Source organism: Gadus chalcogrammus, chromosome 23 (assembly GCF_026213295.1).
Source record: "Gadus chalcogrammus isolate NIFS_2021 chromosome 23, NIFS_Gcha_1.0, whole genome shotgun sequence".
Lineage (NCBI taxonomy): Eukaryota > Metazoa > Chordata > Actinopteri > Gadiformes > Gadidae > Gadus > Gadus chalcogrammus.
The window spans coordinates 5,149,577-5,163,337 of record NC_079434.1 but is presented as its reverse complement, the minus strand read 5'-3'; the positions used below and the strand labels follow the sequence as shown (position 1 = coordinate 5,163,337).

The window sequence follows — 13,761 nt, the reverse complement described above, 5'->3', positions numbered from 1 at the left end:
GAGTTCTTCAAGGAAAGGGTTCAAATCCGGGATAGCTCTTAACAGTTACTTTATTTGGTATGCATGTTTCGGTATGGTAACTATGAATATGGAACAGAAGGAGAGGAAGCGTGTTGAACACGTGTGAGAGATATAACTTTAGCTACTTCGAGCCATTCACTGATAGTGAATGTGGATATGATTATTTATTTTTTTATGATTTTTAGATCTTGATTGCAAAACACAAGTGAACAATTATTGTGGTTTGCGACACACGCAACGTGAATCTTCTGTGGGTTTCGCATAATAAAGCAAATAAAAGCTTCCATATCAAATAGGTGAAAATCCCTACAAGCCATGTTCTGGAGTGAAGTGTTTTTCAGGGCCAGTTTGAAAGAGAAGACAGACAGGCAGGCCTGCCTTAACCTGCCATTGGGCCCTGGGGCTGGGCCCCCTGAGAGGGGATCTTACAATGAAGATGTGTACCTTATTTCCGACATTTTGCGAGTGTGGCTGTGGTGTAAAGGGGCCACTGGCCCACTTTTTTCTTGGCTGATGATAGGCCTCTGATCTTTGTAAGCCCCAAACAAAAAATCACATTGTCTTGGGCCTTCGCCGATCTGGGGGCCTATCATGGGCCAGTATAAAATATATATAAAAAAAATATATATATATATATATATATATTTTTTTTTTTTACTGCAGCTCATGATAGGCCCTCCGATCGGCGTAGGCCCTGGGGCTTCAGCCCAGGCAAGCCCGTGCATTAAGGCGGCCTTGGTTAGTCCACATACACAATCATCAACACGCTTAGCCACGGTCAACTTCAAGGTTTCCTATTAATGTCACAGGGGCAGGTCAAGTTCTACTAATAAATGTCACTACTGTGTATCACAGCATACCTTTTGGAAATATAAACAGTTCACATAGAGACGCGCTCTCTTTAGCGTAGTGTACATTCATTTGCTATACTTAATTTACTGTCCTACTTTGGCGCTGCTTGTGTCAGCCACCGATGCCCAGGCCCCAGCCAACTGTAAGACCTAGAGCGCCCTCTGCTGGTGAAGACGAGTTTACCCAGCAAATAATGTTACCCATTCAAAATACCTTGTGATATATTATAAGACAGAACCTGTGTTTAGCTTGTTGACTTTGGCGTAAATATTGAATGGGGGGTAAATCTATGGAGGACCACAAGTGTCACGGAAATAGTAATAAACAAATACAAAGTAATTCATTATTTTATATTTTAATTGGCAATAAAAAGAGGAATTATAAAAATATGAATCCATAATATTTACAAATGAAGTATTAATCCATCAATAAGTAGCTCAAATTAAAATGGGATTCACAAAAACAACTTATAACAGTCAATAAGTACAATATTTATAAATTCATTAATGAATTCATAAATAAATAATGCAATGTAAAAATATATTTGAAAATGCAGTTTAAAAAGAGAAATAAATAACTGGATTCACAAATTGGATTAAGAATACAGATTTTAATCAGACATATAAAAGTGTGATTTCCTTAATGCCATAATTAATTTGGCTGACTATGTCGACAGTAATGTTCCAGTTGACTATGACTATGCTCTGACGAGGTTGCTTCACCTAAGGGAAAACTTGGATCACCAGCTGCCATTTAGGGTGCACTCACACTAGGCCATCTGGCCGTGGCCGTGTCCGTTTTCACACCTAACCGTGCTCAAATCTGCCAATGTGAGTGTGGCCAGTCTGGCCAGGCCAGGCCAACTTAGCCACTTGGGAGAGATGTGCTGCTACGGTACGGGCCGCCACGGTACAGATGATAATGAGCCGACACACGCACACGCACGGCTACGCAACCTGAGCTGGATGACGTATAGTCCATGCGACGACCATGGACATAATAAAGGCGACGAGCCTTCTTTCCGATTAAACGGTAAACATGGCGTCAAGCGGTTCAACTGTTGGTTCACGTTGGTCCCATAGAGAAGTCGAGTGTCTGTTAGCCATTTGGGCAGACGATGCTATTCAGGCACAGTTGGAGAAGACCCTCAAGAATTCCGATGTATTTGGGAGAATCCGCCAAATTGGTAATATTTCAGAGATTCAGCCCTGTCTTGACATACAAAGAGACCAGTTACAGTTGCAGATCTCCTTCGGAATCCCGCGCAGGGATATTGCAAGACCTTTCGGGTTGTCTTTGGAAACTCTCCATTGCAGGATTGCCCTGTGGGGACTAAGGTAAGAAACCTCTAGTTGACTAGCTAGCTAAGGCTAACGACATCTAGCGATAACTGTCACCCAATGTGTTTTTTTTTTTGTTTTTTTTATCGAGATGACTTGAACAACAGTATCAGTGATGAGGAGTTGGAAGTGATTGTGTCTGACATTCTTCGCAATTACCCCAGCGCTGGCTACATGATGATATTGGGTCACTTGAGATCAAGGCAACTTTTTGTCGAAAGTATGAGCACTGAGATTTGTACTGTTATTGATCACAGACAGAAGGGTGTTCAACATATTTTGTCAGCAAAAAATATTGCCCTTTTAATCTTGTTATAGATAATAGCTAATAATCTTGAAGTCAGAATGCCTTTAAAGTATTAGTAGCCCATCTTCATAGTTTATATGAACTGTGAAAGTAATGTATACAACTATATATTTGATAATGAATTACTTTGCATTTCTTTATTACTATTTCCGTGACACTTGTGGTCCTCCATACAAATCATCCTCTGTCTTTTAATACACAGTGCCACAAATGCATTACATCAATTAATATAACTTGGTGCTATGGTTAAAATTGACAAAATGATGATTCAAAGTTACATAATAAAAACAAGTAAAATTAAAGGTGGTAATTTGAGTAAAAGAACCAGAATCTTAATTTATTCTCAAACTGGAGTTTAGGGTCCAGTTTTGAAATAATCCTTTAACTAAGGGTATATTGATGGACCTTTGAATCCTGACCCCTCACATCTCAGTGAAAAATATCAACAAAGCATGAGAGAGGTTGGATCATACTGTGAGAAAAAGTACAAAAGTAAAAAGAATGACGCCATTATTTAATCTTTCATCTTTAAGTAAGTTGTTCATCATTAAGTAAAAGGTGTGCGTTGACACTTGTCTAGTCCAAGAATTTATATTCAGCTGGCTCAAGTGGAGCTTTGTCCCTGGAGTTGTTGTTCTAAGATACAGATAGTGGCAATCAGGTTAAATAGCTTACTATCGAAATAATATTTAATTTTATTATTATTACTATTATGGCTCATGCACGCTGCTGTAAGGTCAATTCACCTCACAGCAGACCTATAACAACCACATCCAGGACAAACCCTTCAGGTCTCAGTGGAAAGTGGGAATGTGGATTAGCTATAACAAACTTTTTTTCTTCATAATCTGCTTCCAGATTCAGTTTTAGTGGAGAGAACTTCCCACACCACTGCAAAACTGACATCAGCCCAAACTTGACATATAAAAAGCAGCTCAACCTTACCATTCCCACTAGAGAAGATCAGGAGTATGACAGCTGCACGATGGTCTCACCTGTGGATTTGGATTTAGAAATGATTGAAGCATACGGGATTAATAGTACCACAAATTGCATTGAAGGGTGGGTTTACCAGTTATATGAAAGTGCTGTGAGGTATGGTATAACCAAGGGTTGGGTACCAAAGTCAGAATACTGGCCACCTCATGAAGAGTTCAAACGAAAATGATTCTGCCGGCACTACTGAAGCGGATTTGTGTTTGTTTTTTATGAATGTAATTGCATTCTTCCATCTTCCCCTTGCTCAGTTTAATCTAGTGTGTGACGACAGCGGTTTAAATGAGGCAACCCTCACATGGGAGGACTTCTGCTTGGAGGGCTGGTATTTGGAGCAACGGCTGTAAGGTTATTAAGACTCTTGCTTCTCACATCATGAAATGAAATTATACGCTGTAAAAATATTTCCAAATGTATGATTTGGATAAACATGGTCAATTAAATATTTCATGTAAAAGTATCCATTGGATTAGCGTAATTTCACAATCATATTTTGAGTGAATGAATCCATTGTTCTTCTGATTTTTGCAGGTTTGGCCGCCGGTATGTTGCCCTGCTCAGTTTGTTTCTCCAGCTCTTGTTTGGTGTTGCCTCTGCTTTCTCACCAAACATCTATGTTTACATTGCACTTCGATTTGTCCTTGGTGCCGCAGTTTCTGGTGTTTGGATTAATTCTTATGTCATAGGTAAGTAGATGTACTGTCCTTATTTTCTTCTAATCAGGTCAATTCAAGAAGATATTGTATTAATCATGTATTATTACTTATTTAATAATGATAAATAAATGAATCATTGATGATTAAATTATTTTTGAATTGATTGGCATCTAGTGGTAGAGGCCAATCATTTTTAGTATTTTGTTCTCATTCTTCTCTCATTTACTTGTATATCATATGCCAGGGACAGATATTTCAGTGAAATGACTTGTATTTTGGTTGTTTTATTGCTTTAAAGGGGTTGAGTGGACCTGTACCTCAAAACAGGGTTTTGTCACTATCTCTTCACTTTCCTTTTTTTCTGTTGGACTGATGTTGATGTCAGGCGTTGCCTATTTTGTCGTCGATTGGAAGATTCTACACCTGGTGTTTTCAAGCCCTTTGATCCTGTTACTTCTAGCCGGATACTGGTCTGTGAACCCTTCTTCTGACTATCTTAAGTATATCACAGTTAATCATGTTTATCAGGTCAAATTGACGTTTTGCGCAACATCAAGTGATAAGTCAATTCCTTTTGACTTGAATCATTTACCACAACAAAATGCAGTGTCATAAAAGTAAAGGATCTTTATGAGACCTTTCAACCTTTAGCTTTTTAGATTAATTTATTTATAAAAAATGCACCATGACATTTCTAAAGCTTATAAATCTGCAATTTTCTGCGACCCCAGGTGGGTTTGCAGAAAATGTATGTGTGCAGAAAATGTATGTGTGCTGGCTATTGTTGAGCAATTTCTTTGGTTGTAAAAAAAAAAGCTCATTGTGGATTACTGTTGATTGTGTAGTGGCCTTGTAAAAGTGTTTACTTGTAATTAAAAATAAATGTCTAACTCAGTATAGTTTATGAGTGTTACAAAATAAATATCCTTTGAAAATGTCCATCTATGTTTTCTCTTGCTGCCTTTTGTTCCTGTCAGGCAGAGTGGGCTTGGTATAAATCTCATGTGTGGTCGTATTGGGGCCATCCTAGCTCCTCTCATCAGACTACTACAGGTATACCACCCTGCCATCCCTATGGTGTTGTATGGCACCTTTCCCTTAATAGGCGGGTTGCTCTGCTTTCTGCTGCCCGAGACCCTCAATATGGAACTCCAGGACCACACAGAACAGAGGTCAGTACATACGGTGGTTTTACAACAACGTACATGGAGTGAGCATGCGGTTCTGGGTTTCAACCCCAATGTCTGCAGCAGTCTACCTTTAGGCATAAGCCTTAAGCAAGAATGACTAAATACTAAAATAATAAGTGTGATTTGAAAATACCACCTTTTGTTAAACAAAAAAACTAAAACAAATATTACCTTATTCAAGATTTCATTTTTGGTATTTTTTTAGAAAACAACCAGATGGGAGTTCTGAAGTCATTCATTGAAGTCACAAAATATTTAAGGATTTGATTGAATGTGAAAACTTAAATCTGCAAGACTATTTTGACTTACTTTATAAATATATAGTTGTTAGATTGACAAAATTGGTTCTTCTCTGGATGGTTTCAAATAGGCATAGTTTGAGAAGAAACATTGCACATTATCAAATGTAATCATTCTTACAACAATTCTTACAACTAACCCTACAAAACGAATTTTTCGAAAATAAAATCATTGGTATGTTTCTGCAATCCATGTTGTTGTCGGAGTAACGATCATGTGAGGCTTTTTTTAATGAAAAATAGATGTCCTGTATAACATTGCCTTAAAATAAAGTACAATTTGTTTGATGCATTGACACACCACAGATTAGATCATTATTACCTTGACACTACTTTTAAATCACGTGTTACGCCTCAGATTCATGGACAGTAGTCTTCAGAAGCCATTGGGTCTTGAGTTGTGTGTGACCGAAGCCCTTGTCGTAATTTCCTTTTCTTTTAAACAGCTGCGGTTAGTGACATATGCAGTAGTGGCTGCCATGCAGAGGGGTGTAACTTTGGGTGCTACAATAGGACACAGGATGTCATTAACCTGTAGTTTAATACCTTCATTATGGCATAGTCCCTTCGGCCAAACCCCAGAGTCAGCCCTGGGGGAGGAGTCGGGGAACACCTCCACCAGGTTCCGCTGGAGAGGGGCGTTGGCCCTTTGTGGGGGCCAACGCCTCCGCCGCCTGACGTCTGGCCCGTCGACGGCACGCCGCCGGCTGGGCCGAGGGTGGATGGCGCTCTGCCCCGCCCCCCCCGCAGTCATCGCGCAGCCTCTACTGCCGAGCCTGTGGTGGCTCAAGGTCCGCCCTGCTGCCCAGCAACAACGCGGGGACGGTGTTCTGCCAATTTATGCTCCCTCGTCAGATTGTGCTACCATACCTTGACTTGATAGCAGATCTATTGAATCAGGCTAGCCTATCAATTCTACATTATGTACTCCTCATAGGAGTCATTATACCATATACAGTATGTTAAAACTTACAAAGCAAACACTTGTTTATTTTGAAAAAAACATACTTGCAACTTTATCATGTGCTTCTCTCCATCACAGCCAAACATAAATTATGGGTGCTTCCTGGGGGGTATACCACGAACCTCGCTGAACATACCCAGGCTTTCTTGGGAAAACCTGGCTCGACAGAGCCGCAACTCGAAATTAGAGTTAAACGGTACCACGACACTCACTTTAGATTCAATTAGTCGAACCAGGTTTTCCGCTTTAGGTGCGCGTCACTTGAAAGGGGCGTTTTTTGCGTAATTTTTCTCACCTTTACGATGGATCAAGCAGTCTATATGCGTATAAGTGAAAAGATTCTGCATATTGTCTATAAAATAACTATGCCAAATGCATAATTGTTCGCCATTAATCCAAAAAGAATGATGATGATTTAAAAATGCATAAGCAACGTCCATCCTGCCTTATTCTATCATTTAGGGAATTCACTTTAAATACACCCTATGTAAGAAATGTATCTAATGTTTTTAACCGCTGAGAGGTGTAGCGTAGTGGATTAGTATTAGACCCGAACGCCAGCGACCGGGGTTCAAATTCGACGGTCTATCATCATGCATTTTACCCCCATAGAGGTGGTGCCAGCACGGCCTTGAAAATATGGGTTCAAGTTCGAAATAAGCACAAAAATATAATTCCATAAGCTTTAGTGAATAAGTAGGCCTATTCCATGTGCATGAGAATTGGGACTTTTTAAGCTTCACATAAATTCGCGTCACTTGGGAGTTGAACCCCCCGCGCAGAAATTCAAGACTGACGCGCTACCTCCACTCTAGCACTCTGTCACGGAGACACAATGCACAACAGTAAGGATTGTCTACATAAGGTCCAACAAGGACGATCAAATAACGAACACCCTCTGATGAGAATCTGTATCTCTCGTGAAGAACCCCAAATTCGTTGTTTGCACAATGACAATAAAGTCTGAAATCTGAATATCGTCAGACAATGCCAAGGGATCGGTTCTGTCCCGTAAAACCCTCTGTCTCCGGAGAGACGCCTGTACGAGAAGTGCGCCGAGGTCCACGGGAACACCCACAAATGGTGACGCCATTGTCAGAGGAGTTGCTAGGAAGCTGCGCACGCCGATTTAAGTAGCCAATCTCCCGGCTAGACTAAGCCGAAAAACTTCTCCCGACCAGGTTTGGTTGCGAGCATAATGGCGCGTTTCCACTGCAGGGTGCGGAACGGATCGGATCGCAAAGGTGAGGATCGGGTCGCGTTTCCACCGCCAAAAGTGGGCATGACCAGGACTTATGCCGCGTTTCCACTGCAGGGTGCGGAGCGGATCGGATCGCAAAGGTGCGGTAGGGAGGGGGCGGTATAGCCCAGCTCAGTTCCGAGGTCGCGTTTCCACTGCCGACAGTACCCTTGGTGGTAGGCCGGATGTCGATCGCCGCGGCAGCTACGTAAACATCGTAAACAACGTCTTCCTCCCCAAGAATGCAGACGAACGTCTCCACCTCCTTGTTCGCCCAAGCAAGCTTTTTACGCGACATGTTAATTGTAAAGAATAATACCTCGAGGCTACTGTTTGTTTGTTTTTATCCCCGCGTCACCCGGAAGTAACGATTCTGTCGACCAATCAACGGAGGGGGGGTGTAGCTACAATTTCACGGGAGCCTTTCAGGCGTCTGGTCTCGTTTTGGGTACCGCAACGGAGGAGTCCCGAGAATGGGGCCGGAACGGGTACGGCTAAGTCCGGGTCACGCCCACTTTTGGCGGTGGAAACGCGACCCGACCCGCACCTTTGCGATCCGATCCGTTCCGCACCCTGCAGTGGAAAACGCGCCATTAGCCGTACCCGTTTTGGCCAGTTTTGGCCTCGTTTTCAGGACCCTCCGTTGATTGGTCGACAGAATCGTCACTTCCGGGTGACGCTGGGATAAAAACAAACAAACAGTAGCCTCGAGGTATTATTCTTTACAATTAACATGTCGCGTAAAAAGCTTGCTTGGGCGAACAAGGAGGTGGAGACGTTCGTCTGCATGGAGGAAGACGTTGTTTACGATGTTTACGTAGCTGCCGCGGCGATCGACATCCGGCCTACCACAAAGGGTACTGTCGGCAGTGGAAACGCGACCTCGGAACTGAGCTGGGCTATACCGCCCCCTCCCTACCGCACCTTTGCGATCCGATCCGTTCCGCACCCTGCAGTGGAAACGCGGCATTAGTCACCATGGTGATACAGCGACGCTAAAAGAGATCAACTTTCGTGGTACAACTAACCCAGGCTTTGAGCTCAACATACCTCGCTAACCCTCTAAGCGAGCTTCGTGGCACAGGCCCCTGAATTGATGGTCTAATGACAACAAATGTGTACAGTTGTCTAAATACAGGGAGTGGGTCAATTTACCCACTGGCTCATTACTCCACTCTCCTCTATGTGCAATGTAAGTCATTTTAATAAAAGCATTTTAATAAAAGCATCAATAATAAATTCAACTAAATAAATTGAAAGAACAATATAATTGTTGCAAATTATTGTTTTAACTCGTTGTATATATTTGTGAATGGGATTCTGTATGTGTCATTATATATGCAAGCGATAATTATTCTAAAGATCCAATGATAACAACAACCAAAGATCTTAAATCTTTATTTTCCTCCAGAAATATAGAGTGGCCATATTTGGCACCCTCAAAATTGGCCACCTTCTCACACAATTCACATTGCACCTACCAAAAAAAACAAAAACACCAGTACCACAACAATCTATAATGAGATCAATTGTAGTGTAATATGCACACACATTTTTGATTAAATTAATAAAAACATATTTAATTTTAGACTTTACCATTTCAATCAAGCTAACATCTGCATTTTTTTTGCAGCAAAGGAGCACAACACATAGAAGTACTCTTCATTCCCTAGGAACAATGTTTTTCATATGTTTTTAAACTGTGGCAACTAATCATTTTGTGTGAGTAAATAAATCATCGTACACTACAAATGTATAATTCGTGACTAAAAAAGAAAATACATTTCAAAAAAGTATTCACACACAAAGTACACTTAAATGTGTAAAATCCCCAATCCTCCCAATTGTTTATGCTAAATAGACACTGGAAGCATTATATATTTTCTACAAGGCTGACCAAATGATTATGTTTAACAATATAAAAAGTAACCTTGCTTTATAGTATATGACCGCCACAGACCGATCACCTTATGTGACTGAGGTGATGGAATCTATATGGATGCTGAATAAGAAACTATTTAATGTAGAGATGTCCCGATCCGATCCACGGCATCGGTCAGATATAGGCCGAATACGCTTGATCGGATATCGGAGGGGAGTATCACACGATCCGCGCAGTGTGTCACATGATACCAACAGTAGTCGCCAGTTTGGCGCATGAGAGCTACCTGTTGATGTCATGTCAGCGGTGTGGCAGTATTTCATCCTTAAAGAAGAAAAAAGTGCAACAGCCTGCCTGTTGCACGTCTTTCCTCGGCTGCTGCCGAGCACAAACACGCGGTCACGTCACATTACACACTGGCGATAACAAAAGCTAACCATTTCTACAACAACGATATGCCATTTTAAAGAGACTCTAAGGAGTCCAACCATACAAGCCTTATCATTCTGTGTGCTTATCTCTATTAACTGGATGTGAAAGAATAACATCAATAACTCTTCATGGCTGCTACAAGTGATAACACACACAGTGACGGCTCCTGAAAAAAATCTCTGATAAATTGACTGATAATGATTAAGGTGACCCATTCAATAGGTGCATTAAGCAAGACAGTATCAATTTGTTGTCAGATGATTAACTCATGCAGAGATCTGTCTTGTTTCCACTAGATAGCAACTCCATAAACAATAATGGTGTAGCTCCACAATTAATTATTTACACATCTAATGTAGATCATTGTATGATGTCAAATACCTATAAGGACAAAGTATATGCCTGGCAACAACATAAAGACGGGAGCAGCCTATGTAGTCAAGTATTTATTGACTGACCTTGAAAGAATTGGCTTACAAAGCACAATAAGTTATCAGTGGTACATAGAAGTACAATAACTTTACATTCCTCAACATTGCACTAACAATGTCTTTTCATACACAAATGAAATACAAAATCAGCTGAAAATCCAGCATCTTGGTATTTGTTCAGATTGTAGGATCAAGAGTTTTCACGACCTTAACAACATTTCAAAGGTAGTGGAGTCAAACTATCTTGGAGTTGATGTGAGTTGAGTGGCAATGTTCACCCTCCCGAAAGCCGCAAATCTCATCTCAATGTGTCCCACCAGTCGATACTGCGCAGTGCTGTCTGCCGTGCTGCCGTCAGGGTGGAAGAGGAGGCAGTGGAAGCAGAAGACTGCGTTAGCTTCTTCACAGCCTTCTAGACCGATTTTTCTCTCGTAGGCCTACCAATTTTTTTTAAACCTTGGATATATGACGTTTTTGTAGATACCTGTTTAATTATTACATTTGGTCTTAAATTATTACATTTGGTCTTAAAAGGTGCTGATTGTTCTAATGCACATTTGTCTGAATTTGGGTTAGGACCCATCAGAGATTGCATTGCACGACTTCAATCTGAAGAATCTGATTGGACAAGGACAGAACACTAACTGTTGCTGTGATAGAATTGGTGAGCAAAAAAATCCCACTTTCTCCCCGTTGTTAGTGCTTTGCCCAAATCGACCCTGCACACACACAAGCACACACACATAGACTTTCAACATTCAAAATTTAAAACCATCTGCTGTAACCGCTCAGCTGTTCTATATATTGTAAGACAGCTGTCTCCCATAAAGATAATACATATATCATCTTATTTCTACATTCAGCAGCAAAGCCATTCTGTTGATGCACATATTTACATGCTTACAGGTCAAAAGGTGCAATGTAAAACATATTTGTAAGACAATTGCGGTGTTAAAAATACGTTTTCACCTTCAGCATTTAAAGTAGCACAAATCGATGGATGCGCACGCAGGGATCATTATTTTCGGGATGTGCATGCGCAGAACCACTAGGTAGCACAATTTGATGGGTGGAAATTGGCAGCAACCGGGGCCTCTACGAATTCTCTTTTTTTGCATAGGAAGTTTCCTTTCCTAATGAGATGACCCGGGAGTACTTCGAGGGAAGATGGTATGAGTTCTAAAAATGCTTATGAAAGGAGCCTCGATCTCTCTTTAAACCCTCTTTCAGCATTGGTTACTCCTGAGCAACCTATACGAAAGGAAAGGAGATAGTGGTATCCCATAATCCTTCACGGCGGCAATATTTAAAGCAACATGCCACCGACAAGGTTTACCGACTCTACGCGAAGACGCATGAGAGACACGGTAAAGCAGAAGAAGAGAAGAGAAGAAAATAAAATTGATAATAATGGATACTAATTCCAGAAACAAATTATTTGAATCGAAATTAAATAATTCATTGCCGGTTATGAAGCACAGAATAGTCACAGTGAAGAAATTAAATGCTACACTTTTCACATGAGAATTGGGATTCAAGTGGCCAAAAATATTCCCGTTGGCCACGTCCTACCTAAGTGATTCTCACTGTTGGCGATAACCTGAATGAAATCACAACAACAAGAGCGCATGGATCGAAAGAGCCCTTGTTGTAGTTCGTTGTAGCTACTCATGGCTCTGGTTGCTGAAGATTCGGGTCCCGAACTGCCTCTCCAGCGCCATGATCAGGGCCTGGAGGTCTCGGTTTTCCACCTGGTCCAAATTGAGCAGCACCCATACTGCCGTCCCCTCCAGCGCCAGAGCAAGGTGGTCGACCGCCTCCCCATCACCCCAGCCGTTGTGCAGTTGAGCCAGGCAGAACTGGACCAGGTATGGCTCCAACTGGGTTGGCCCCGAGAATTGTGTCAGCTTTACCGCTCTCCTTCCCACCAGGGGGCGGTTCTCAGCTACCAGTTATCCGGCTATTCCGGTCGTGGCCACAAGGGTCACCACGCCCCCGTAACGCAGGGTGCGTCGCTCTCCGTGGGCTCGACCGTCTTTCTCAAGTCCCTCTCCACGTGCACAGGCCACATCCCACTTCTGACACCATCTTGGCGAGTAGCACTGGAAGGACAAGACGGGAGCCCAGGATAAGAAGTATACGACTCTCGCGCCCCTTGTACCGCACGACTGCGAGAGTGGCCTTTAATAGACACACACCCAATAACACACTAAACATAACTCCTCAGTGGCGGTGTCGGATATGCCAACAACAAAATGACATCTCCTCCTATAGCCCAATTCAGATATGCCTAGTGTCATGATCCGTTCCTGAGTTTCCCATTCACCCTGCGATTCCCTAATCAACCCAACCATCCTCACCTGTGTTCCCTCTATATTAACCCTCTGCCCCAAACCAGTCTCTGCCAGATCGTCTCTAGTCTTGACTGAGCTTTCCCGCATTCTCTATCTCCGTGTATCTCATATCTGCCTGCCTGCCTGCCTGTTGCCGTTCTCTCGCTTGTCTGACCTCCCGCCTGATGCCTAGTCCCTGTCGATCCTGTCTGCTTACCGGTTACCGAATCCTCGCCCGCCCGACCATCCGGCTGTCGCCGAGATCCTGCCTGCCTACCTGTTACCAACCCATCGCCTGTCCGACCTCCCACCTTTCGTCGAACCTCTGCCTGCCTGCCCGTTGCCGAACCATCGCCTGTCTGATCTCCTGTCGACCTTCTGTCCCCAACCGGACGGTCGACTCGTCCGCCCCCGGCTCCCCGCCTATCTGTCTGCCTTCCCGTTACCGACCCCTTGCCTACTTAATTGAAGTAAACTTGAACTTTCGCATCCCCTGTCTTGAGTCGTGCTTCTGGGTTCACTTCCTGTCTGTCTCCTTATCGGAGCGTGACAGCCTAGGTTCAGTTCAGTTTTATTCTTTGTCCCAAGCGGGCAATTTGTTTGCAGCAGGACCAACACAACACAACAACAATACAGATAGACAGAGACAGCGTCTGCACTAGAAGCATAAAGTTAGTTATTTAAAATCAAGATACAGATTCAATAAATATAAGAGCTGTAAAAAGAGGTAGTGAATGGGTAGGGGGGCGGTCGCTAAAATGGAAAAAGCTATCTACCTCTGTTGTATGCTTCAGTGCATAAATAGGAAGAGGGATAAA

At 42.4% G+C, this 13,761-nt stretch overlaps 1 long non-coding RNA gene across 2 annotated transcripts; it reads left to right on the top strand.

Annotated features, from left to right (window-relative positions):
* The first annotated feature begins 1,848 nt into the window (after positions 1-1,848).
* Positions 1,849-6,267, top strand: LOC130377541 (uncharacterized). 2 transcript variants are annotated; one of them, XR_008894233.1, is made up of 3 exons: positions 1,849-2,210; positions 3,768-3,859; positions 4,048-6,267. It is a non-coding gene; the product is annotated as an uncharacterized LOC130377541 (long non-coding RNA). The 2 variants fall into 2 exon arrangements; XR_008894232.1 differs by having other exon boundaries at positions 3,768-3,864.
* The last annotated feature ends 7,494 nt before the right edge of the window (positions 6,268-13,761 follow it).